The sequence below is a fragment of the Manis javanica genome, chromosome 5 (assembly GCF_040802235.1).
Source record: "Manis javanica isolate MJ-LG chromosome 5, MJ_LKY, whole genome shotgun sequence".
Classification (NCBI taxonomy): Eukaryota; Metazoa; Chordata; class Mammalia; order Pholidota; family Manidae; genus Manis; species Manis javanica.
In genome coordinates this window covers 148,464,446-148,489,571 of record NC_133160.1, presented here as the reverse complement: position 1 = coordinate 148,489,571, position 25,126 = coordinate 148,464,446, and positions in this window count along the sequence as shown.

Genomic DNA, 25,126 nt, shown 5'->3' with positions numbered 1-25,126 from the left:
ATGATAACTGCTCAGAATAAAGTCTAGAGTTATGTAAACAATCAGTAAATACCGGCAGGGTTTGCTTTGTTTTTTTTCATTTTGAGGTCATGGTCTAAAAACATTATTTTATTCTGTGATTTACTCATTTTGCATAGTAACTTAAGCTTTTTCAGATACCATGAGAATTTTCCAGAGTTTGGAATACTCTTAAAGATACATGTGTTACCAAAAGTAAAATAAAACACCCCTTTTTCCTAAAAAATTCTCCATGTAGAATCATTAAAAGTCAAGTTTTATGCAAAAATACTTTACTTGTACAAAGACGTTATAATCTGAATGTTGAAAGTGTTTGGGATAAAAACTGAAACCAGTTCAGGTTATCTCAGAATATCCAGATGTTCTACAGGCAAAACACCTTCATTCTTGATTAAAAATGTATACAGTTATCTGCTTGGCCTCAAAATGTACAGTATCTAGTAACTAGAATCAGTCATGGTGAAGGATGCATTTCATTTTTTCACCACTGCAAAATTACCTTACTATTCCATATTACAGAAGGCTGAGGTGTATTGGTCTGTGATAGGGTTTCTGGACTACAAAAATAATACTTGTATAGTTTTATGGTTGTACTGTAGTTGTACAATGTAATTAACACCAATCTTAAATGGCATTATAAAAATTCAATGAAGCTTTTTTAAATAAAATTTTTTAAAATTATAATTCACGCAGATAATTACATGTATTTATTTTTTGGTCTATGACTGCCTAATTCTTGATCTGTATCTTAGTATATTTGTCACAAGAAAATTTAAAGATAAATCTAAAACTTGTCCTTACGGCTAACTTCCCAGATTTTGAAGGGTATATGATATTTGATGATATATTCTGTGGTCAAGATCCTGCCTGTAAGTTCTGCACTTTCATAAATTCTGGTTTGAGAAGAAGCTTCAGAGCATGGATTATAAGAGTCTCTTTCATATGTCACCTGAAATGACTTTTTTTCTGTTCTTTAAAAAATTTTTCACTCGATCTAATTACACACACACACACTCACAAACATATGTACACTCAAAAATATGTGTGTGTGCATACTGTGTTTTCCAAACAGCATTCGGTAAGTTCAGTGATATAAAGATGAATTTACAGTCTTTGCCATCAAAAATGTTTTGAATCTAGTAGGATGTTAACATATTACCACAAAAACAATAAATACTAATAAATACTACATATTATGTTCAATGCATTTTGCTAGATGTTTATGCATATTATCTAATGTAATATTTAAAATTGAACCTCTTGTGAAGTTGGCATTATCATCCTTATTTACCAAATGGGAAACAAAATAACTTGTTCATTGTCGTACATCTTAGAAAACAGGGACATCTGACACCAAATGCTGTCAAGGTGGCTCTACTGTGTTCCTTTGGCAGGTGGAGAGGAGGCCTGTATCGGAGGCATTATTTGGTTACCAGGGAACTCTGAGAAGAGACCACCCTCCGCCACGCAGGAAACCAGGCGGTCGTCAAACATGTGACAGCATTTGAGGTGACAATCAAAGAGTAGAGAGCAAAAACAAGAAAAGGAATTCCAGGAAGATTCTTGATATTAATTCAATTTGGATAATTATTACATTTGGTAAGAAAAGATTTAGTAAACAGCATAAAGAATCTTCTGGTGATCTAAAACCAAGTGTACATTTCCTGATAAGAATTTTAAACATTTTAGCTGATGTGACATATGAAAACTGAGGATTTACCTGACCAAGGTCAAGTGTAGGATCAAGGTAATAATTTAGATAAATCAAGTAAAGTCATATCCATATTTGCTTACTCTCTAGTTTCACTGGCCTGCAATATCTTGAGAATTATGCATCTGTTTAACTTTAATTTGTGTGTATATATAGATATGCATATATACATGACTTATCCTAAATGAATAAGACTATCATTGGAAAGGAGGGACTCAATATTCTGTATTTGGCTCCCTCAACAGAGGAAAGAAACTGTGGTAAAATATGTTGCACCTGAGATTTAGTGAGGAAATTTGTTTAACATAAACATTTTTCTGGGCCAATTTTGTATGTTAAATTAGTGATCACACATGTCTTATTGCCAAGTTGGTGTAACAAATTTCTCAGATGCCAATACCATCTGGCCATCCATGCCTACTTACGAATTTCATGTGTCATTTTGTACCTGCTGTGGCTCCATACTCATGCTGCTCAGCATCTGGCCTGAGTTAAATGCTTCCTTTACAAATCACAACTTATGGGAACATCCTGAGTTGTGAGTAAAGAATTTGTGAAAAAAAAATTGTCACACATCTCAAAATATAACCTGAGATGTCACTGAACAGATGTTGAACAAAAATACGTGTGATAATATGAAGGAACAAAAATACTGTATCTAGCTGATTTGACTAGGTTGGTTTTATTTCCATTCCCCATTTCTATGATAACTTTTTAAGGACTTTTTTTCATAGTGCTTTTTAGGAAATAGCAGTGATTTTTAAAAAAGTGTAAGAGGCAGTTATAAAAGTACAATTGAAAACACAAGTGCATTTGTTTCCTACATTAGGTAACAAAAAAATTCAGAATTGCTTATATAGTCCTTGTTATTTGCTTTGGAGCCTACAGACTCTTCTGTGAGCTCTTTGCAAAGTGAAATATTTTCATTGGATTCTGAAGCTGGTATTTCCACTTCTAAATTGTTAGGCAGCCGTTCAGCAGTCAAAACCATTTAATCAGTACCCACTGTATACAAATCATTTTCAAGGAGAGTTAAAAAAGGTACAAAATATATATTATCTGTCTTTAAGAGCTTACAAAATCCAAGTAACCTAGAAAGTTAAAAGAATCATCAAGTACAAAATATGGTTGCTATGTGATTCCTGAAATGAACCTTTAGAAGCAAAACTAAGAAGATAGAATAATGCTGGGCTTACATAATGTCAAATTAAACTCCAAGTCACATATTTCAAAAAAAAAGAAAGCTAAATGTAAACTTGGGGGTAAAACCACCTAAAATTTATAATTTCAGGAAGCATAATTAGGATATTAGGTCCACTTACCCTCTTTTAAATTGTCCTTCAAAAAAAGGTAAGACAACTTGGTAAACATGGTAAACATGGTGTACACCAAGTTCTTTCAGAGAAATCGACCACACCTTCCCATAGGTCATACCTGACGAAGCACATCTGTGCTGTTCTTACAGAAGAATGTAAATCTGATCATGAGGGAACATTGGGAAAAACCAAACTGAGGAATATTCTACAGAAGAGCTGACCAGGGCACTACAAAAGTGTCAAGATCATCTAAGAAAAACAGGGATTAAAGACTGAGGAGACATAACTCAAATCAATGAGTAATCCTGAATTGAAACTGCATTAAAAAGGGACACTAGTTGGAAATTGGTACAATTTTAATAAGGTATGTGTATGATTTATGGCATTTTATAAGTGCTATTCTGCTGGTATTAATAATTGTACTGTGGCTAGGAGATGTTAATCTTTGGTAGAGCTGGGTAAAATGTTCATGTGAATGCAAAATTTTTTGTAATCATAAAATTATTTCAAAATAAAAACTCAAATAAAAGGGGAAACATTTCAGCCATGATAGAAACATTATATTTTATGTAAATTTAAAATCTAAAATGAAAAAAATATTCTAAAAAAATATTGAACTCAAATTAATTATTTGCATGCTAAAATATATAGGTAAATATTACTAATATTTGTGATTTACTTTGGTATGTATTCAAAAAAGAAGGCTTAATGGATGGATAGAAGGATCGACAGTTGTGTAGGTGTTAATAGGTCAAGTGTAATAAAGCATTAATGGCAGAATGTATGTGATTGCTATGAGGATGCTCACTATCAAATGTTATAAACTTTGCTGTTAGAATATTGAAAAATTCAGTATCAAAATTGGTAGTTAGATTAATTCATGCAGAGAAAAATCATTTATTTCATTTTCCTGCATTTCTCAAAGATGTTTTTATTTGTTCTGTTTCTTTTGGCACTTGGTAGTCACAGACTATTAGTTTACCCACAAATAAATATCTTAATAGAAGGAGCAACTCATTTATCTTTCTCTACATCAACTGTGGGTATTTCATTTTTTACATTGTCCATTGTATATTTATTTTTCACCATTGTTGATATACTCCAGCAATATCTTATAATCTCCCAGAACCTTGCATAGTAACTGAACTAATAACTGTGCAAATATGCTCAGTGAATTATTGGAGTATAATTATCCAGAAAAAAACCTTTCATTTCTTTATCCATTAAAATAGAGTTGTGAACAGGTACAAAATGTTGTAAAACAGTCAAAATGTTTTAATACCTCTAGGGAACTGGTGGTCTCAAGTAGAATAAACCAGACTTCTAGTATGAGCTTGTATATTATTACTTCTGGACAAACTATTCAAAGGTTAATATTATGAACATGTTTATTATTTTCTTATAACAAAGGGGATATTTAATAACTCTTAAAAGCCTGAAGGATATAGAAAACTTTCTGTAAGTTTTAGTATAATGAACTGAGTCTCCCACACATGGCTTTTATTTGATTATATAATTTTAAATTTTTAACAAAATTTTTAGGCTTTCTTTCAGAAGACCCTGAACATATTCCCAGCTGATATTCTTCAGAAACGGAATTTGTGATTATTTCTCAGGGTACCCTCAGTGTAGCACGCTGTTTTTTTTTGTTATTGTTGTTTTTCTTGATAGACATTACTTCCTTCCTTTTCATTTAAAGGTGAATGCTGCACCTGCCACTGCAGAGAAAGCCAATAACTTTAACCTAAGTTATCTTTCTCAGAATCATACAGTTAAATATTTAAATGCTTCCTGCTAGTGTTTTAAATAGTAGGCTCATGGCACTAGTTATTGTATCATCCCTAAAATGATACCTCTAATAAGCAGTTAAGTCCAATTATTTGATTAGTTTAAACTAGCAGTATAAAAATGATTTAATTATGATTACACAAGTTACTAAAAGACTACATGGAGAAATGTATTTGGTAAACAAATTATTTAAAAGGGATTTTTCAAGCCTGACACTGGGTTGATGACTTTACTTGCTTTATGTGTAATAGCCCTTTAATAATTTCAGTTGACATTTGCAGTCTACGTTTTTTGTAATATTTACATAACCCATCTGGATTTGCCTGTCTAATAACCATTTTCAGGATTTGTATATAATAGTACAAGCTTCCATTATTTAAGTTTCTAACATGCCTGGACCTAGTCTAAGAGTATTACATGATTTATTTTTCTTTATTTTTTACAGCCTATGGGGTGGGAACTATTATTATTTCCATTTTACTGGAATCAGAGTTTAAAGAACATGCTCCAGTTAGCCATTATTTAGCAGAACTAGACTTTTATGCCTTGCCAGTGTGACCCCTGAACGCTTACCTGCTCTGCAGGATTGCTAATGCTTTAAACTATCACATCTCAACTTTTTACTAAATCTTTCCCATGTATGAGTTTCTTAATCATTATTCATTTCTGTTCAGAATGATATATTTTCAATTAATCATTCTGGGAAGGGTAAATGGGCAGTGCATCTTATCCATCCTTTTATATTTGATAATATTGTTCTATTGCTTTTCATTTGAATAAATACTTGATTATTATTACAATGATACTGGGTTTGAATCCTACTATTAGTATAATAACAGCCAATTGACCTGTCTGAAATCAATTTTTCATCTACAAATGATAAAACTCATAGCCATCCAACTCATAAGATTGTTTTGAGGATTTAATTACATATCCTTCATAAGAAGACGTAATCAACTGTAGATTATAATAATTATTTTTCTAATGTATTATTATCATGTTTATCCACAAAAGTACATAGCTATTGTCATTGTTTTCATTAATTTCTTGATAGACAATTCTCTAGTTATCCTTCAAAACTCTCACAAGTTTCCCCATTTTCTTTAAGTAATTTAAATAATCTGAGGCCATTCTTGTTTTGTTTCTTTTGAAGATACATTTCTTACTGCCCTCCATTCTGGAATCTACTCCTATAATTGTAATGTCTTCACCCTTTTTTATTGTTTTGGGACACAAATATAAAGTGCACCACAATGACAGAATCATTTAGTCAACTCCATTTTTTAATGTTTATCATTTACATATTATTTACTTTAAGAATATTTTATGTATTTATGTATCATTGTATTCCTTTATATAAATATGCATTACAGCATAATTGATTTATACCTGATGTATTTTCATTTAATTACTTTTCACTATTAAAATGTATTAGACTTCATTTATTGCTCCTATGTTCCAGGTACTATGCTGAGTATTTTTTATTATTTCCTAGTTAATGTTGCTAGTACCATATATTGTATTTTATCATTTTTTTGTTGATAATTTCTCATGGTTTCCTTTGACATTTTTATATTTTGTAACTACTGTTTAGTAAGAACCTAATATAATTGTTTTACATATGTTATTTGAGTTAATGCTCATTGTCTCCTTATTATCTAGATAATATTATTTCCATTTTACACTTAAGAAAATACTATTCTATTTGGTTTCAAAAACCTGCTCATGTCTCACAACTATTAAGTGTAAGACCTGTAATTTCAGCCAAAATTGGTCTAATTCCAGGCACTTTAATCATACCTCTATAATCCATCCCCTTATTAAAGAATACCACTTGCTCCAGTTTGATGCAAGTTATTATTTCTTTTGCAGAAAATGAACCAGTTATTTTCTAAAATCAGTTCATCAGACTCTAATCCCAATGGAAGTTGGGACTGGATTTGTTTTTGTTCACTTCTATAACCAGTGTCCAGAATTTTCATTCTCTCATACATTCTAATTGTTCAATAAATAAATTTATAATTTTTTATAAAATGAAATGGGCTTTTTCTTACAGGAAAAAATAGTTTCAGTAGTTTGCCTTCTTACTTTAATCTTTAAGAAAATAGTCTTCAGTAACACAGTAGAGTTTTTTAAAAGAGACCTGTTTTTACTTTTGTTCTTTCTTTAGCAATTAAAAAAGAATTGCTTCCACTTATATAATACTTACCACATGCCAGGTTTGTTCCAAGTTTATTTTGTTTCTGTTCATTTAGCTTATCATCTGTTCAGAAAGGAGAGATGAAGTTAGATCTTGTGTTTATCAGAATGCGAGGTATGTGGCATGTCTTTGTCCCCTTTCAACATTCACTTTCCTTCTGATAAAATGAGAAACCATGTAGATTTCATCATCAGAAGGAAACTGGTAGATTATGTTTATCTGTTGAGGTTTGCATGGGCTCATGCGGCCTTCCTTTACCTCTTGCAAATTGATTCACTAATGAAAAATACAGGATTTACCTCTTTATTAATATTTTTTAAGCTTTTTATTCTGAAATAATTTTAGACACAGAAAAGTTGAAAAATCAGTACAGGGTGTTGTGTATGCTTCTTCTTGGGGTCGCTTAAATTAGCACCTTACATAGACTTACTAAAATGATCAAGACCAGGAAATTAACATTGGTTCAGTACAATTAACTAGACTATAGACCTTACTGAAATGCCACCAGTCTTCCAACTAACATTATTTCTGTTCCATTATCTCATGCAGAATTTCACATTACGTTTAGTTGTTCTCTCCCCTTAGTTTCCTTCTGTATTTCACAGTCCCTCAGTCTTTGCTTGTCCTTAAAGATCTTAACATTTGTGAAAAGTAGTGATAATATATTTTATTGAAAGTCCCTGAATTTGTGTTTGTCTGACATTTTTACATGCATTGAGTGAAACTATTTTTTTATAAAAAATGCCATAGAAATTACATTACATTCTTCTCAATACATCATATCAAGGGGCTCGTTATGTAATTACTTTTGATTACCTGTCATGTACACCTTTATCACTTGGTTAAGGTGGCACCTGCTCATTGACAATTTGTGTCTTAAAAAGTGAGGACGTCTTCAAAAAGCAGAATTTGAAAAGTTCTCCTTCACTGCCCCTTTGTTCTGTCTCACCTCAGCATCATAGTGGGAATGAGGTAAGAAGCGTCATATAAGGCAATTCCCATTAGATCCACTTGGAGTGACCCTACCCATCCTCTACACGCTTTATGCTGTATTCATGTGAAACCAATCATATTTTCAGAGAGCATGAAGACAGACTAGTTCTGGTGGCATGTGCAGGCATAGGAGGGATGAATGTATGTCAGTGGTGCCCAAATTATGTTATGCATGAAAATCACCAGAGGAACTTTTTGAGTCTAAGGTCCTGAGCACATTGCATGAACATCCAAATTTATTTCATCTAAGTCCAAATATGAAAACCATTCCTCTACACGGAACTCTGACAGCTTAAGAAAAAATACCAGCACTGTGTGGTGAAGGGGAGATTAGTAAGAGGCATCTGGTTTCCTGCCTGGTGCAAATCCTTTAGTTCAAATACAATGTCGAAAGGTTCCATGTGGCTGAGGGAGTTTGAGGATCTTTCTCCGTGAACCCTATATATTTATTTAATTTTTGGCACTAATACGTTCTCCATTATTTTTAATAGAGAGCTTAATTGGTAACCTTCAAATGATTTGAATTTTATTTTATTGACCAGAAGGGCAGCATAAGAGATGAAGTGATGCTGTTAGTAAAGTTATAAATACTATGGGAGAAAAAAATCAAGCTATAAAAAAGCCCATATAAATCATTTCTTACTTTTGAAGAGGGGAAAAAATATATCCCTTAGTGAATGATAAACTTTTGTATTCTGAATTTGAGTTCACTCTAAATACAATAAGTAATGATCAGAAATCGCACTATAGCAACACAGAATCCTCCGAGCTAAAATAAACTATGATTTTTTCAAATCTTGGTCAAGAATTCTGTTTCTCCAGGTCATAGGCACATTATGGGGACTAACTGCTTAAAGACTATCAGAAAACTGGGGGAGAAGTTAAAACTAAAGGAAATATGTATTTGTGAGGAAAAGACCATTTCATATTCTAAGTCAGAGTTCAGTAGCATTATTTCTCAGAAAATAACAAAGTGTAATTTTATTAAATACATTCTATGATTTTAAAATAAATAACTCCAGTATTCTTTTCCTTTTCCACATACACACACACACAGATTCTTCCATTAAGTTTTTCAAACTGAGAAATTTTTCCTTAATTTTCAGCAGGTTGGAAATTAGAGTTAGAAATAAAAACAAAGTAAAAATGATAATTTATTATTATTATTATTATTTTTTGTATGAAAATGTTTATTATTTGCATAGAATTTCTAGAAGGCTACACAAGACTAACAATAGTTATCTCTGAGCAATAAAAATGTGGGAGGAAGACTAATTTTTTTTTTTTTTTTTTTAAGAGGGCATCTCTCATATTTATTGATCAAATGGTTGTTAACAACAATAAAATTCAGTATAGGGGGGTCAACGCTCAACGTACAATCATTAATCCATCTCAAGCCTAATTCTCGTCAGTCTCCAGTCTTCTGAAGCATAACGAACAAGTTCTTACATGGTGAACGAATTCTTACATAGTGAATAAATTCTTACATGGTGAACAGTACAAGAGCAGTCATCACAGAAACTTTCGGTTTTGATCATGCAATATGACCTATAAACAATCAGGTCAAATATGAATATTCGTTTGATTTTTGTGCTTGATCTATATGTTGATCCCACATTTCTCCTACTATTACTATTATTTTTATTTTTAATAAAATGCTGAAGTGGTAGGTAGATGCAAGATAAGGGTAGAAAACATAGTTTAGTGCTGTAAGAAGGCAAATATAGATGATCAGATGATCAGGTGTGTGCCTATGGACTAAGTATTAATCCAGGCTAGACAAGGGCATCAAGACATCCACGGATGCAGAAGATTTCTCTCAAAGCAGGGGGGGTGAGGTTCTGAGCCTCACCTCTGTTGATCCCCAAATTCTCACCTGATGGCCCCCCTGCGACTGTGCCTGTCTTAGGTTGTTCCTCCCTTGAGGAATCTTACCCGTCTCTGGCTAACCAGTCATCTTCCGGGGCCATACAGGGAGATGTAAAGTTGGTAAGTGAGAGAGAAGCCATATTGTTTGCAAAGGTTAGCTTTTTACTTCTTTGCAGATTTATGCCCTGTGGCTTCTATGCCCAGCACTTGTCTCAAGGTATCTTTACCACCTGGAGGAATTATGATACTCGGTAAATTCGATATGAGGCACGAATTCTATTTAAGGGTTGTAATTAGGAAGGAAGAAGAAAAGCTATAGATGTAGCATACGAAGGAAACTTGGGAGGATTGATTATTTCTTTGACATATCTTCTTGTATAGTACCTTAAGGATGTATAGGTTTTAAACTACTAACTCATTTGCACGCATATATTAACATAATAGGAATACGGTGACATAAACAAAGCAAATCTATAATTACCATCCATCTCCAGTGAAGCCAAGAAAACCATTTAGGCACCCTAGGCATTTGTGAAAATTTATCTATGATATGATGGATATTGTCCAACTGTACTTGAACCATCAGACAAATTAAAGCAGCCCATTTCTGGGATCTGTTAACATCCCATATGTTCTTTTAACCATGGATAGTCTATAGTCATGAGATTTTGGAGTGCTACAACTTGCACCCCTCCCAACTCCTGGTTGAGTTCCAACAGTACAGATCCGGTCAAATTCGTTGTCTCACTGTATGCACATGCCAGCCTAGACATCTCCCTCCTCATTCTTATGGCAAGTCCAGGAGATGGTGGGCTGGATGCAGCCACAACCGCAGCATCGTCTAGATCCCTGTGGAGGCTTTTTGATGATCATCCCCCGGCACAAGTCCTCCAGAGAGTGCTGATGCCGGAAGCTCCTCCTCATATCGTATCTTAGTTCATTTTCTGGGTATCCAAGCTACGCCTTGATCTCCTGCATAGAAACAAACAGACCCTTTGCCCACACGTTGACATGCCCTCTATACCACTGTGCAGAACTCATTGGAGGTCAGCACACAGTAACTGCTTTTTTTTTTTTTTTTTTTTTTAAATTAAGAGAAAGGAATATTATCAGAAAAGAGTACCTCCATAGCTGATCATCTGACACCCTTTAAGTGATCAACATTAAGGATATTTAAAGCATGCATTGATCTTTGATTTACCAATAGTTTTATCCTGTTAAGGAGTAATCCCCCTTTTCCTTCTTTCTTTCTTTCTTTTTTTTTTTTTTTTTTTTTTTTAATTTTTAATCTACACTTACATGAAGAATACTATGTTTGCTATGCTCTCCCCTATATCAGGTCCCCCCTAACAACCACATTACGGTTACTGTCCATCAGCTTAGCAAAATGTTGTAGAGTCACTATTTGTCCTCTCTGTGTTGTGCAGCCCACCCTCCCCTTGCTCCCTCCTCCCCATGCATGCTAATCTTAATAACCCCCTTTTTCTTCCCTCCCCTTATCCCTCCCTGCCCACCCATCCTCCCCAGTTCCTTTCCCTTTGGTACCTGTTAGTCCATTTTTAGGTTCTGTAATTCCACTGCTGTTTTGTTCCTTCAGTTTTTCCTTTGTTCCTATACTCCTCAGATGAGTGACATCATTTGGTATTTCTCTTTCTCCGCTTGGCTTATTTCACTGAGCATAATACTCTCCAGCTCCATCCATGTTGCTGCAAATGGTTGGATTTTTCCACTTCTTATGGCTGAGTAGTATTCCATTGTGTATATGTACCACATCTTCTTTATCCATTCATGTACCGATGGACATTTAGGTTGCTTCCAATTCTTGGCTATTGTAAATAGTGCTGCGATAAACATAGGGGTGCATCTGTCTTTCTCAAACTTGATTGCTGCGTTCTTAGGGTAAATTCCTAGGAGTGGGATTCCTGGGTCAAAAGGTAGGTCTGTTTTGAGCATTTTGATGAACCTCCAAACTGCTTTCCACAATGGTTGAACTAATTTACATTCCCACCAGCAGTGTAGGAGGGTTCCCCTTTCTCCACAGCCTCGCCAACATTTGTTGTTGTTTGTCTTTTGGATGGCAGCTATCCTTACTGGTGTGAGGTGATACCTCATTGTAGTTTTAATTTGCATTTCTCTGATAATTAGCGATGTGGAGCATCTTTTCATGTGTCTCTTGGCCATCTGTATTTCTTTTTTGGAGAACTGTCTGTTCAGTTCCTCTGCCCATTTTTTAATTGGGTTATTTGTTTTTTGTTTGTTGAGGCGTGTGAGCTCTTTATATATATTCTGGACGTCAAGCCTTTATCGGATCTGTCATTTTCAAATATATTCTCCCATACTGTAGGGTTCCTTTTTGTTCTATTGATGGTGTCTTTCGCTGTACAGAAGCTTTTCAGCTTAATGTAGTCCCACTTGCTCATTTTTGCTGTTGTTTTCCTTGCCCGGGGAGATATGTTCAAGAAGAGATCACTCATGTTTATGTCTAAGAGGTTTTTGCCTATGTTTTTTTCCAAGAGTTTAATGGTTTCATGCCTTACATTCAGGTCTTTGATCCATTTTGAGTTTACCTTTGTATATGGGGTTAGACAATGGTCCAGTTTCATTCTCCTACATGTAGCTGTCCAGTTTTGCCAGCACCATCTGTTGAAGAGACTGTCATTTTGCCATTGTATGTCCATGGCTCCTTTATCAAATATTAATTGACCATATATGTTTGGGTTAATTTCTGGGGTCTCTAATCTGTTCCACTGGTCTGTGGCTCTGTTCTTGTGCCAGTACCAAATTGTCTTGATTACAATGGTTTTGTAGTAGAGCTTGAAGTTGGGGAGTGAGATCCCCCCTACTTTATTCTTCTTTTTCAGGATTGCTTTGGCTATTCGGGGTCTTTGGTGTTTCCATATGAATTTTTGAATTATTTGTTCCAATTCATTGAAGAATGTTGCTGGTAATTTGACAGGGATTGCATCAAATCTGTATATTGCTTTGGGCAGGATGGCCATTTTGACGATATTAATTCTTCCTAGCCATGAGCATGGGATGAGTTTCCATTTATTAGTGTCCCCTTTAATTTCTCTTAAGAGTGACTTGTAGTTTTCAGAGTATAAGTCTTTCACTTCCTTGGTTAGGTTTATTCCTAGGTATTTTATTCTTTTTGATGCAATGGTGAATGGAATTGTTTTCCTGATTTCTCTTTCTATTGATTCGTTGTTAGTGTATAGGAAAGCCACAGATTTCTGTGTGTTAATTTTGTATCCTCCAACTTTGCTGTATTCCAATATCAGTTCTAGTAGTTTTGGAGTGGAGTCTTTAGGGTTTTTTATGTACAGTATCATATCATCTGCAAATAGTGACAGTTTAACTTCTTCTTTACCAATCTGGATTCCTTGTATTTCTTTGTTTTGTCTGATTGCCGTGGCTAGGACCTCCAGTACTATGTTAAATAACAGTGGGGAGAGTGGGCATCCCTGTCTGGTTCCCGATCTCAGTGGAAATGCTTTCAGCTTCTCGCTGTTCAGTATAATGCTGGCTGTGGGTTTATCATATATGGCCTTTATTATGTTGAGGTACTTGCCCTCTATTCCCATTTTGCTGAGAGTTTTTATCATGAATGGATGTTGAATTTTGTCAAATGCTTTTTCAGCATCTATGGAGATGATCATGTGGTTTTTGTCTTTCTTTTTGTTGATGTGGTGGATGATGTTGATGGATTTTCGAATGTTGTACCATCCTTGCATCCCTGGGATGAACCCCACTTGGTCATGGTGTATGATCCTTTTGATATACTGTTGAATTCTGTTCGCTAATATTTTATTGAGTATTTTTGCATCTACATTCATCAGGGATATTGGTCTGTAATTTTCTTTTTTGGTGGGGTCTTTGCCTGGTTTTGGTATTAGGGTGATGTTGGCTTCATAGAATGAGTTTGGGAGTATTCCCTCTTCTTCTATTTTGTGGAACACTTTAAGGAGAATGGGTATTATGTCTTCTCTGTGTGTCTGATAAAATTCCGAGGTAAATCCGTCCGGCCCTGGGGTTTTGTTCTTGGGTAGTTTTTTGATTACTGTTTCAATTTCTTTGCTTGTAATTGGTTTGTTTAACTTTTGTGTTTCTTCCTTGGTCAGTCTTGGGAGGTTGTATTTTTCTAGGAAGTTGTCCATTTCTTCTAGGTTTTCCAGCTTGTTGGCATATAGGTTTTCATAGTAGTCTTTAATAATTCTTTGTATTTCTGTGGAGTCTGTCGTGATTTTTCCATTCTCATTTCTGATTATGTTGATTTGTGTTGACTCTCTTTTTCTCTTAATAAGTTGGACTAGAGGCTTATCTATTTTGTTTATTTTCTCAAAGAACCAGCTCTTGGTTTCGTTGATTTTTGCTATTGTTTTATTCTTCTCAATTTTGTTTATTTCTTCTCTGATCTTTATTATGTCCCTCCTTCTGCTGACTTTAGGCCTCATTTGTTCTTCTTTTTCCAGTTTTAATAATTGTGATGTTAGACTATTCATTTGGGATTGTTCTTCCTTCTTCAAGTGTGCCTGGATTGCTATATACTTTCCTCTTAAGACTGCTTTCGCTGCATCCCACAGAAGTTGGGGCTTAGTGTTGTTGTTGTCATTTGTTTCTATATATTCCTTGATCTCTATTTTGATTTGTTCATTGATCCATTGATTATTTAATAGCATGTTGTTAAGCCTCCATGTGTTTGTGAGCCTTTTTGTTTTCTTTGTAGAATTTATTTCTACTTTCATACCTTTGTGGTCTGAAAAATTGGTTGGTAGAATTTCAATATTGTGGAATTTACTGAGGCTCTTTTTGTGAGCTAGTATGTGGTCTATTCTGGAGAATGTTCCATGTGCACTTGAGAAGAATGTATATCCTGTTGCTTTTGGATGTAGAGTTCTATAGATGTCTATTAGGTCCATCTGTTCTAGTGTGTTGTTCAGTGCCTGTGTGTCTTTACTTATTTTCTGCCCGGTGGATCCTTTGGGGTGAGTGGTGTGTTGAAGTCTCCTACAATGAATGCATTGCAGTCTATTTCCCTCTTTAGTTCTGTTAGTATTTGCTTCACATATGCTGGTGCTCCTGTATTAGGTGCATATATATTTAGAATGGTTATATCCTCTTGTTGGACTGAGCCCTTTATCATTATGTAGTGGCCTTCTTTATCTCTTGTTACTTTCTTTGTTTTGAAGTCTATTTTGTCTGATATTAGTACTGCAACCCCTGCTTTCTTCTCACTGTTGTTTGCCTGAAATATGTTTTTCCATCCCTTGACTTTTAGTCTATGCTTATCTTTGGGTTTAAGGTGAGTTTCTTGTAAGCAGCATATAGATGGGTCTTGCTTTTTTATCCATTCTATTACTCTATGTCTTTTGATTGGTGCATTAAGTCCATTTACATTTAGGGTGACTATTGAAAGATATGTACTTATTGCCATTGCAGGCTTTAGATTCGTGGTTACCAAAGGTTCAAGGATAGCTTCTTTAGTATCTTACTGCCTAACTTAGCTCGCTTATTGAGCTGTTATATACACTGTCTGGAGATTCTTTTCTTCTCTCCCTTCTTATTCCTCCTCCTCCCTTCTTCATATGTTCTGTGTTTTGTTCTGTGCTCTTTTTAGGGGTGCTCCCATCTAGAGCAGTCCCTGTAGGATGCCCTGTAGAGGTGGTTTGTGGGAAGCAAATTCCCTCACCTTTTGCTTGTCTGGGAATTGTTTGATCCCACCATCATATTTAAATGATAGTCGTGCTGGATACAGTATCCTTGGTTCAAGGCCCTTCTGTTTCATTGCATTAAGTATATCATGCCATTCTCTTCTGGCCTGTAGGGTTTCTGTTGAGAAGTCTGATGTTAGCCTGATTGGTTTTCCTTTATAGGTGACCTTTTTCTCTCTAGCTGCCTTTAAAACTCTTTCCTTGTCCTTGATCCTTGCCATTTTAATTATTATGTGTCTTGGTGTTGTCCTCCTTGGATCCTTTCTGTTGGGGGTTCTGTATAATTCCATGGTCTGTTCGATTATTTCCTCCCCCAGTTTGGGGAAGTTTTCAGCAATTATTTCTTCAAAGACAGTTTCTATCCCTTTTCCTCTTTCTTCCTCTTCTGGTATCCCTATAATACGAATGTTATTCCTTTTGTATTGGTCACATATTTCTCTTAGTGTTGTTTCATTCCTGGAGATCCTTTTATCTCTCTCTATGTCAGCTTCTATACGTTCCTGTTCTCTGGCTTCTATTCCTCCAATGGCCTCTTGCATCTTATCCATTCTGCTTATAAATCCTTCCAGGGATTGTTTCACTTCTGTGATCTCTTTCCTGACATCTGTGATCTCCTTCCGGACTTCATCCCACTGCTCTTGCATTTTTCTCTGCATCTCATCCCACTGCTCTTGCATTTTTCTCTGCATCTCATCCCATTGCTCTTGCATTTTTTTCTGCATCTCTGTCAGCATGTTCATGATTTTTATTTTGAATTCTTTTTCAGGAGGACTAGTTAGGTCTGTCTCCTTCTCAGGTGTTGTCTCTGTGATCTTTGTCTGCCTGTAGTTTTGCCTTTTCATGGTGATAGGGATAGTTTGCAGAGCTGGTACAAGTGACCGCTGGAAGAGCTTCCCTTCTTGTTGGTTTGTGGCCTTTTCCTGGGAGAATAGCGACCTCTAGTGGCTTGTGCGGGGCAGCTGTGCGCAGACAGGGCTTCTGCTTCCTGCCCAGTTGCTTTGGGGTTTATCTCCGCTGTTGCTGTGGGCTTGGCCTGGCTGGGGCTGTTCCTCCAAAATGGTGGAGCCCCGTTGGAGGGGGAGTGGCCAGGAGGCTATTTATCTCCGTAAGGGGCCTCTGTGCTCCCTGCTGCCCAGGGGGTTAGAGTGCCCAGAGATCCCCAGATTCCCTGCCTCTGGTCTAAGTGACCTGTCCTGCCCCTTTAAGACTTCCAAAAAGCACTCTCCAAACCAAAACAACAAGCAACAATGAGAGAGGGAACAGAGAGAATGGGAAAAAAAAAAAAAAGGAAAAAGCAAGCGATTTTTTTTTTTTTTTTTTTTTTGTCCTCAGGTGCCGGTCCCAGGCACTCGCTCTCTGGTCCTGCTGCCCTGTCTCCCTAGCACCAGGGTCCCTGTCCTTTCAAGGCTTCCAAAAAGCACCCACCCACCGGTCCCGCAGGGAAGGAACGCTCGATATTCTTTGTCCTCAGGCACTGGTCCCAGACACCCGCTCACCAGTCCCGCCGCCCTGCCTCCCTAGCACCGGGGTCCCTGTCCCTTTTAGGCTTCCAAAAAGCACTTGCAGAAAAGAAAAAAAAAGGGGAAAAACGCGCGATTTCCTCTGTCCTCAAGTGCCGGTCTCAGGCACCCGCCCACCGGTCCCGCAGGGAAAAACGTGGGATATTCTTTGTCCTCAGGCGCCGGTCCCAGGCACCCGCTCACCAGTCCCGCCACCCTGCCTCCCTAGCACTGGGGTCCCCGTCCCTTCAAGGCTTCCAAAAAGCGCTCGCCAAAAAGAGAAAAAAAAAAAAAAAAAGGGGAAAAACGCGCGACCTCCTCCGTCCTCAGGCACCGGTCTCAGGCACCCGCCCGCCGGTCCCGCAGGGAGAAACGCGGGGTGTTCTTTGTCCTCCAGCGCCGTTCCCAGGCACCTGCTCACCGGTCCCGCCGCCCTGCCTCCCCAGCAACGGGGGCCCGTCCCTCTAAGGCTTCCAAAAAGCGCTCGCCAAAAAAAAAAAAAAAAAAAAACCGCTCCGGTTTCTCTCCACCCGCCGGGAGCCGGGGGGAGGGGCGCTCGGGTCCCACCGGGCCGGGGCTTGTATCTTACCCCCTTCGCAAGGCGCTGGTTCCTTGCAGGTGTGGATGTGGTCTGGATGTTGTCCTGTGTCCTGTGGTCTCTATTTTAGGAAGATTTTTCTTTGTTATATTTTCATAGCTCTATGTGTTTTTGGGAGGAGATTTCCACTGCTCTACTCACACCGCCATCCTGGCTCCGCCCCGGGCGATAATTTATTATTTTTATTTATAAAATATAATTTCAATGTACTCAGTGTTCTACAGTTCAAAATAAATGCCAAAATAATTTTTTTATGATGAAGTGAATTATCAATGGATGTATATAGCAATACATCTAAGCAATTACATTATAAGATTATTTTCCATATTTTATGCATTATTATATACAAAACATATTTTCCTGTGCACCTGCCAATTATTTTGGAATATCTATTCGCTAAATTGTTATTACATTTCCAGGTTTCTTCTTCTCTTTTGAACAAAGTGACTTCATCTTTTATGTTTCTTTTAACCATATCTTTGTTAAAATATCAAATTTAGGTTTAACATATTAAAATAATTTTTTAATGAAAGCTGTTATACTTTAAAATATTATAGCATACCAAATGCATTTGTCTTCTTCCTTTCCCATCCTATAGTCCCACCATTCTAACCCTAGTGAAACATTTTCCATAATATAGAAACTATTTTCCAGCTCAAATATGTTAAAGAATCATTGATCTCCTAAACTGTCACATTTTTATTGGTCGATCACTGATAATATTTTTGCCATTTATTCTTGTTTGTCCCTGAATTATTATTATATTTTTAGTGGTTGGCTCAATTAAACTCTTCTTCTATAAAGAGCGATTCTAGAAGATGTAGTGGAGTGAATCTTCTACCTCCTTAACCTTGACACTCCCTGTGTATTTTGAATTCTTATTTTAGATTCCCCTTAGAAAATCAGTAAACTACAGAGAAAATGGCTTGATTCTGATAGGACTTGTTTAGGTCTTAACATAGTCACTCGTTGCTGTGTGATTTGGTGCAAAGGACTTTCTTTTCCAACCATTTGTTTTTGCAATAAAATATTTGTTATGAGAATTCATTGAGATAACAAATGTAGAACATAGAGCATAACTAGTAAGGCCATAGTAAGCACTCCATAAGTATTAACTTACTTTCCAGATCATTTCAGCTGCTAATTAAAGAGCTAAAAATTAAACACTATGAACATGTACTATACACTACATGAAAACACAAAGCAGAGCTGCATATCTAATGTCCAGCAATTATGGCATGCATGGAAGCAATATTCACGCACAGTTCAAAACTGTGTGAAGTCATGAAAAGCTGTGGAAATGTGGCAGGACCTAGGCAAAGCCAAAAGAAGCAGCAAGCTTTGCAAAGGTTGGAAATGGGAAAAATGCCTGAGAACAATTTTAATAAACTTCAAATATATAACCAACTCTTTTTGCTAAATAAACTCTTTAGAAGTATAAGAAGATATGAAGTATAGTCTCTGAATCAGATTAATTTACGTCAAGCAACTGAACTCAACAATATTTATTGAACTCCTACAATATACGAGACACTATCAAACAAAAAAGCAGTCTCCCTAATTGACAGTGAGCTTCCTGAGAGCAGTGGACTGCTGAGATTACAAAATACGACTCCCAGTGCCCCAAGCATAGTGCTGAACAGGGACTGACCATAAGAGACACAATATAACATGCCTAGGATTGTGAATGATCACTCTATTTTTAATAATTGATTTTCATTATGTAATGAATGGTGGACCGAAAGTTCCTTATATGCACACTTTATTATCTTTGTCTAAAATCTCTTTCCCTCCCTTCCCCTTTCCCTTTTTATTCTTTTTTCCTCCTTTATTTTCCTCCTTATTTTCCAAGGTTAGAATGAGGAATGAAATAAGAAGGAGTTTGAGATATACTGAGATATTATGGCAACTGTTAATGGTGATAATGAATATAAAGTAATGTTTATTATTATTTCTACTCTAAATCAAATACTTTACTAAACCTTTTGTCTTTAATATCTTTTACATCTCCAACTAACTTATGATCATGTTATTATGAATCTCTTTTTTTACAAATGATTAAGCTATGTCACTAAGAGGTAAGTGACTTCTCTCAAGTCACACCACTGTTTATTGGATCTGAACTCATGTGTTTCTGACTCAATGCCCCCTACTTTTTACCTTGTGGTGGTATCATTTCGCACTAATTATATGTTTTACCTAAGGTAGTAAAAGAAAACACATCCATAGTGATGTGTATTTTATTAAAAAATTTGCTCAAATAATTGTAGCACTGATGTGACCTTGTCAGTCATGTGGTGTACATTAATGAATACAACTTTGCAACCAAATGTACTGAGAAAAAGAAAAAAAAGATTATTCTGTAGTCGTTTTTTTGTTTGTAAAACAGCTTTATTTACTTACACTTTCCTCACTTGCTCTGTCAAATTCTAAAACAATATATTTAAAAAATACATAGAAACTGGTTGGGATTCAAAACTAACAGAGGTAGCAAAATAACCTATCAAGTGACAGCTGTGTACCAGGCACTGTGCCAGTTACTTCACTTGTCTTACTTTATTCTCATCAGTCCACGGTGTAGAGGTAAAATATAACTATTTATGAAGTAAAGAATCTGAGACTCAGTGAAGTGAATTTATGTTCAAGATCAAATTTCTAGGAAGTGAAACATTCTGCAATTGTGCCAATGCTGTTATAATTCCAAACACTTTTTATTATTGTCAGCATCACTCAGTGATGAAACTTAAATGATCTGTATTTGAATTTCCATCTCAAGTGAACCTAATGCCAAAGATCATGCTATAAAACACTTCACTTGAAGTCAGCATTCATTAAACCCAAAACAATAGTCCAAAGGAGTTCACCCATCTACTTGAAGAGAAAGGAAAGATTAAATATGCAGACAAACAGTTTCAAACATCAAAGTGACAAAAGTTAAAGTAATTATATAGATACATGGTGATGGTGATTAGTTCATTCTAACTCAGATCATTGAATGTAAGTGCTAAAAAGAACGAAACACAATAACTCATCCTGATCTGTGTATTTATTCTTTCTTGTGTTCTTAATAGTTTTATCTAACCTATGTATTTCTGTTCTTTTAAAAACTACTCTATGAAGTTATAAGTAGGTTTTCACTAGAAAACTGAAAGTTGGAGCAAAAGTAACATTCTACGTGAAAATCATATGGCACAAGCCTGAAGTGTACACATTTTTAATATACTTGCGGGGATACCAGAACCACAGAACATCCTCTTATGAGAGCACTGGGGAATATATTAAAGAATGAAAAAAGAAAACAATAAACGAGTGAACATGATTAGAACATATGTGGGAAAAATAGGTATCCTGTCATGATTAGAATTCCAGGTTAAATGAATTTTTTTCCCTCTAGTTTTGTAACATACACAAGCGTGTTTATTTGAAACAATGGTTAAGGAATCTAAGGAAGGGAATCTGGTGTATTTGTTTTGCCTTAGAATTTTTCAGTAGAACTTTGAGCCATCTGGTTAAGGCAGATAACCAGCAGATTAAAAGAAAGAACAAGTAAAAGTAGGAGAGAAAGGAAGGAGAAACAAAGGAGAGGAGGGAGAGATCTGGGGAGCAAATGAGAATCAAATACAGAGTGCAAAAAAACAAATGAATTCATTCATTTTGGACCCTTTCATATCAATATGATCAAAGATACGTGGTAGTTCAGGAAGAAGAAAAAGGAATGTATATGGAAGTCATTTCCAATGGAACATAGTCATATGAATAATTAATATAAATGAAGTGATTACCATCTGTTTTCAAAGAGAATCTGTGTTCCTTTGGATAATATAATCAACAATAAAATTTCTCATTCCCTGTAATGGGTTCCTGTCTTAAAACAAACAGAAAAAAAATGCTATTTTAATAACTTTCTTATTAACTTATGGATTCATATTTCCTCAGGTATTTGGCATCAATATTTTTTATATCCCTAGTACTCTTAGACTCTCTGTAAAAGATAAATAAATAAATAAATAAATAAATAAATAAATAAATAGTAGATATGCACTATGTATATTTGTAATACCATATCCGTAAAGAGAGTTGTAGTGAGTATTTTCTATTATGTTTTCAATAATCAGAGGCAAATGGTGCTTACATCTGTCCATGGACCAACCGGTTTCAGATTAGTAATATTACATGTTCTGGGCTGGTTGTAACATTAATGCATCAACATTAAGAATGGCATATTTCTGTACTACTAAAATAATATAATGCACATACTAGCAATTCACCAATAAACCACTTTTTGAAAACTCTTTAACTAGTCTATGGAGGACTTAAAATTGAGTCAGATGTTTGATACTTATGTTTTTCTTCTTCCATTTTTGTGTGCCAAATTTTACAATTGACACATATGTAAGAATATTTTATATTAAAATTTGAGTTTCTTATGATTGTTAGTACCATAACAAATAATCAAAGTGTTTAACTTTAGTCAAAGTAAGTCTATCACCAATTTTCTTAGCTAAAACACTAGACATACATTTTATTCTCTCTCTCTTCCCAATCTTGTAATTAAGTGTGTGGTTAGGCAGAATTCAGGCATAGCTATCTGTCTCCAGAATCCATTTTCCTAATAATACACTGTTTTTTTTATTCCCTATGTATTTTTCAATAAGCATAACTGTTTTCCTTTATCAGCACTAGCCAATGGCAATTAATCTTGAAAATGGAGAAAATGTACAATTTACAAGTGAGATTTGTGATGGCCAAATAAAGCCACATTTCACAGCTATAATTTTTAGCATACTTGTCAGTGATCACACATCTAGTTCATGCATGAAAGTTATTGCACTACGTAAGCATTTGGTTTTGTTCAAAATTTCTCTTCATCTGTTACTCTAGCCATTCTTTTTCTTTGGCTGCTTTTATTATCATTTCCATGATTTTATGTAGGAATAATCCAGGAGCACCTTTGATTTTTGTTAATTGTCTGTATTTACTTAGTATTAATTTCTTTTGCTGCTTCTTTCCATTCTGATGCTTTAGGTTGCCTGGTTTGAGAACTTCTTCCTCCAGTCTTGTAGATTACAGAAACCTACTCTTGTTCTGTCCAATTTGAGTTTTTTCTGCACCCTTCAAAGTAGAGTGTTCCTATCATTGTTGAGGAAAACAGCAAGAGAAGAATTCTCAAATTCAGAAATTAAAACTCAAACCTAAATATTCCAGGGAAGAACTGTGTTCAAGGCAAACCATAATTCTACATTTAGGTAGAGCACTATGTAGCCTAAGATAATGTTATAATATGTTACACATATGTATATGTTATACATACACATCCTATCGATATTCACTATATCAACTGGATATATTAACTGGGAAGAAAAATGTTTCAAGAACTTTAACAGTAACATTATCTACTCAATACAATTAATCTGATGGGAGAAGAGGAAATTCAAACATCGAATAAAAAAGAAAATAAATGGGAAGCTGAGGAAGAAGAATATTGATTCTGATTTGAATATAGTAGTGGCAAATCTTGAGATTCCAAATTAGAACATTGTTTGCAATTTTGAGCTAAATCATAATCTCACAACTAATTAATCAATACAGTATTACAGTAAAATGGGAGACAATTGAGTAGACTAGATATTACCTCTGTCTGGGAGGAAGAACTGCATACAAGAGGGTTTTTCAGTAATATTTCACTCCTAAAAGTATTTTTAAGAAAAACCTTCATATGATAAATATTTTAATGATCACACAATATTTTAAATTATCAATATTAATTCAATAAAAACTAATTGAAATTTATTCATTTTCCAAAGCTCGTACAAAAATTTTAATTAATTTCACTTAATACTAACAGTACTTTGAAAATCCTTTTCATAGACAAGTTAAAAAGTCAGTTCCAAGTAACTATGTAAATACGTGTGTAAAGATAGAGTCAAAGGGCCTTGCCTTTCCTGAAGTTGTGAGCACTTATTATCTTTCTTAAAAAGAACTCGTAAAAAAAAAACCCAAGAGTATTGTTGACTGCTCAAAAATCCGAAGATATAAAATGTATATGCCACCAGAATATTCAGTGAGAAAATCATGCTAATTTTAAAATTAGCATTTATAACCTTGACTCAAGTTCAAAAAGAAAATAGGTAAAGTTATTTGATAAATAACAGTTTCAAAGATATTTTAAGTTATCTCTCAATAGAATTTCATTAAACAAAATATTTAGAGAATATAAACATATATGGATAGTCATATTTGTTAACTGTTAACTATAAATTTGAACATTGATTAACACTTCATATTAAAAGTTGTAAATGAAATTATTATGGCTTAAATGAGTATTTTATGACTGAATTTTCTTTTCTTATTTGAATTAGTAAAATGTCATATCATGATTTCTGAAAATACATGTTACTTTATTTTATTCTGTGTTTTTTAGTTTCTTTTGCTCATATGAATCTGGTGAAGAAGTTTAAATCTTTAACTTGTTATTTTTTCCCCGAAGTCAGCTTGTGTCAAGTATTATATTAGTGTACTTCTGAGTAATTTATTTAGCTGGGAAAACTACTGTTTTTAGTGCTGTATCTCAAATGCTATATCATAAAAAGTTAAATTATGATTTAAAAAGAATGAAACAGGTTTTTCATTTGTTACTAAAAATAACTATTAGTAAAACTATTTCATGAATACAAAGATTTTTTGTAACTATAAAATAGATCATAAAAATTATTAATTACCTCCTAAATAAATTATTTTTTCAAAAAACATTTAGTTAATTTTATTTTAACTCTAGTTTTGTATATTCCATAAGGTAAACCTCAAATCCTACTGTAATTTTGGGCAACTCCCTGACCATTATAACCCAGAGAAATGTACTGTTGGTTGTTTTGCAAACTGGTGCCCATACATGGAAGGAAAGGTGACTGAAGAAAGAAGCAAGCTTTTATTTTCATTTCCATGATTTTATGTAGGAATAATCCAGGAGCACCTTTGATTTTTGTTAATTGTCTGTATTTACTTGTCCAGATTTGGAGGTGGCAGGTTTAATAAGTGAAAACTTACATGCCAGGCTTGTATTGGGCAGCTGTATGAATATATCTCTGCCCCTGACTGCAAGAATCTTAAATGTTTGTATTAAAGTCTTAACTGGGTTCAGTCACGTATTCAATCCAGATGATCTCAAAAACACCTTCCTCTGTCAGTGCTGTGTCCTTCAAACAGCTCCTAGTGTGGACATGGTGGGAGGAACATACACCCCAAGGTTGGGAGAAGGGGTGAGGAGCCTCCGACTGCCCTGGCCTGGCTAATGGTCAACCAGCAACCATGTCCTCTTTATGACCTAATGCAACAATGTTTTAAAAACATGAATTGAAGTGTCTAGGTTCTCTCTTGGTGGCCAAGAAGATGAAGCTATTCCAGAAAAGGAAGTACAAACATACAG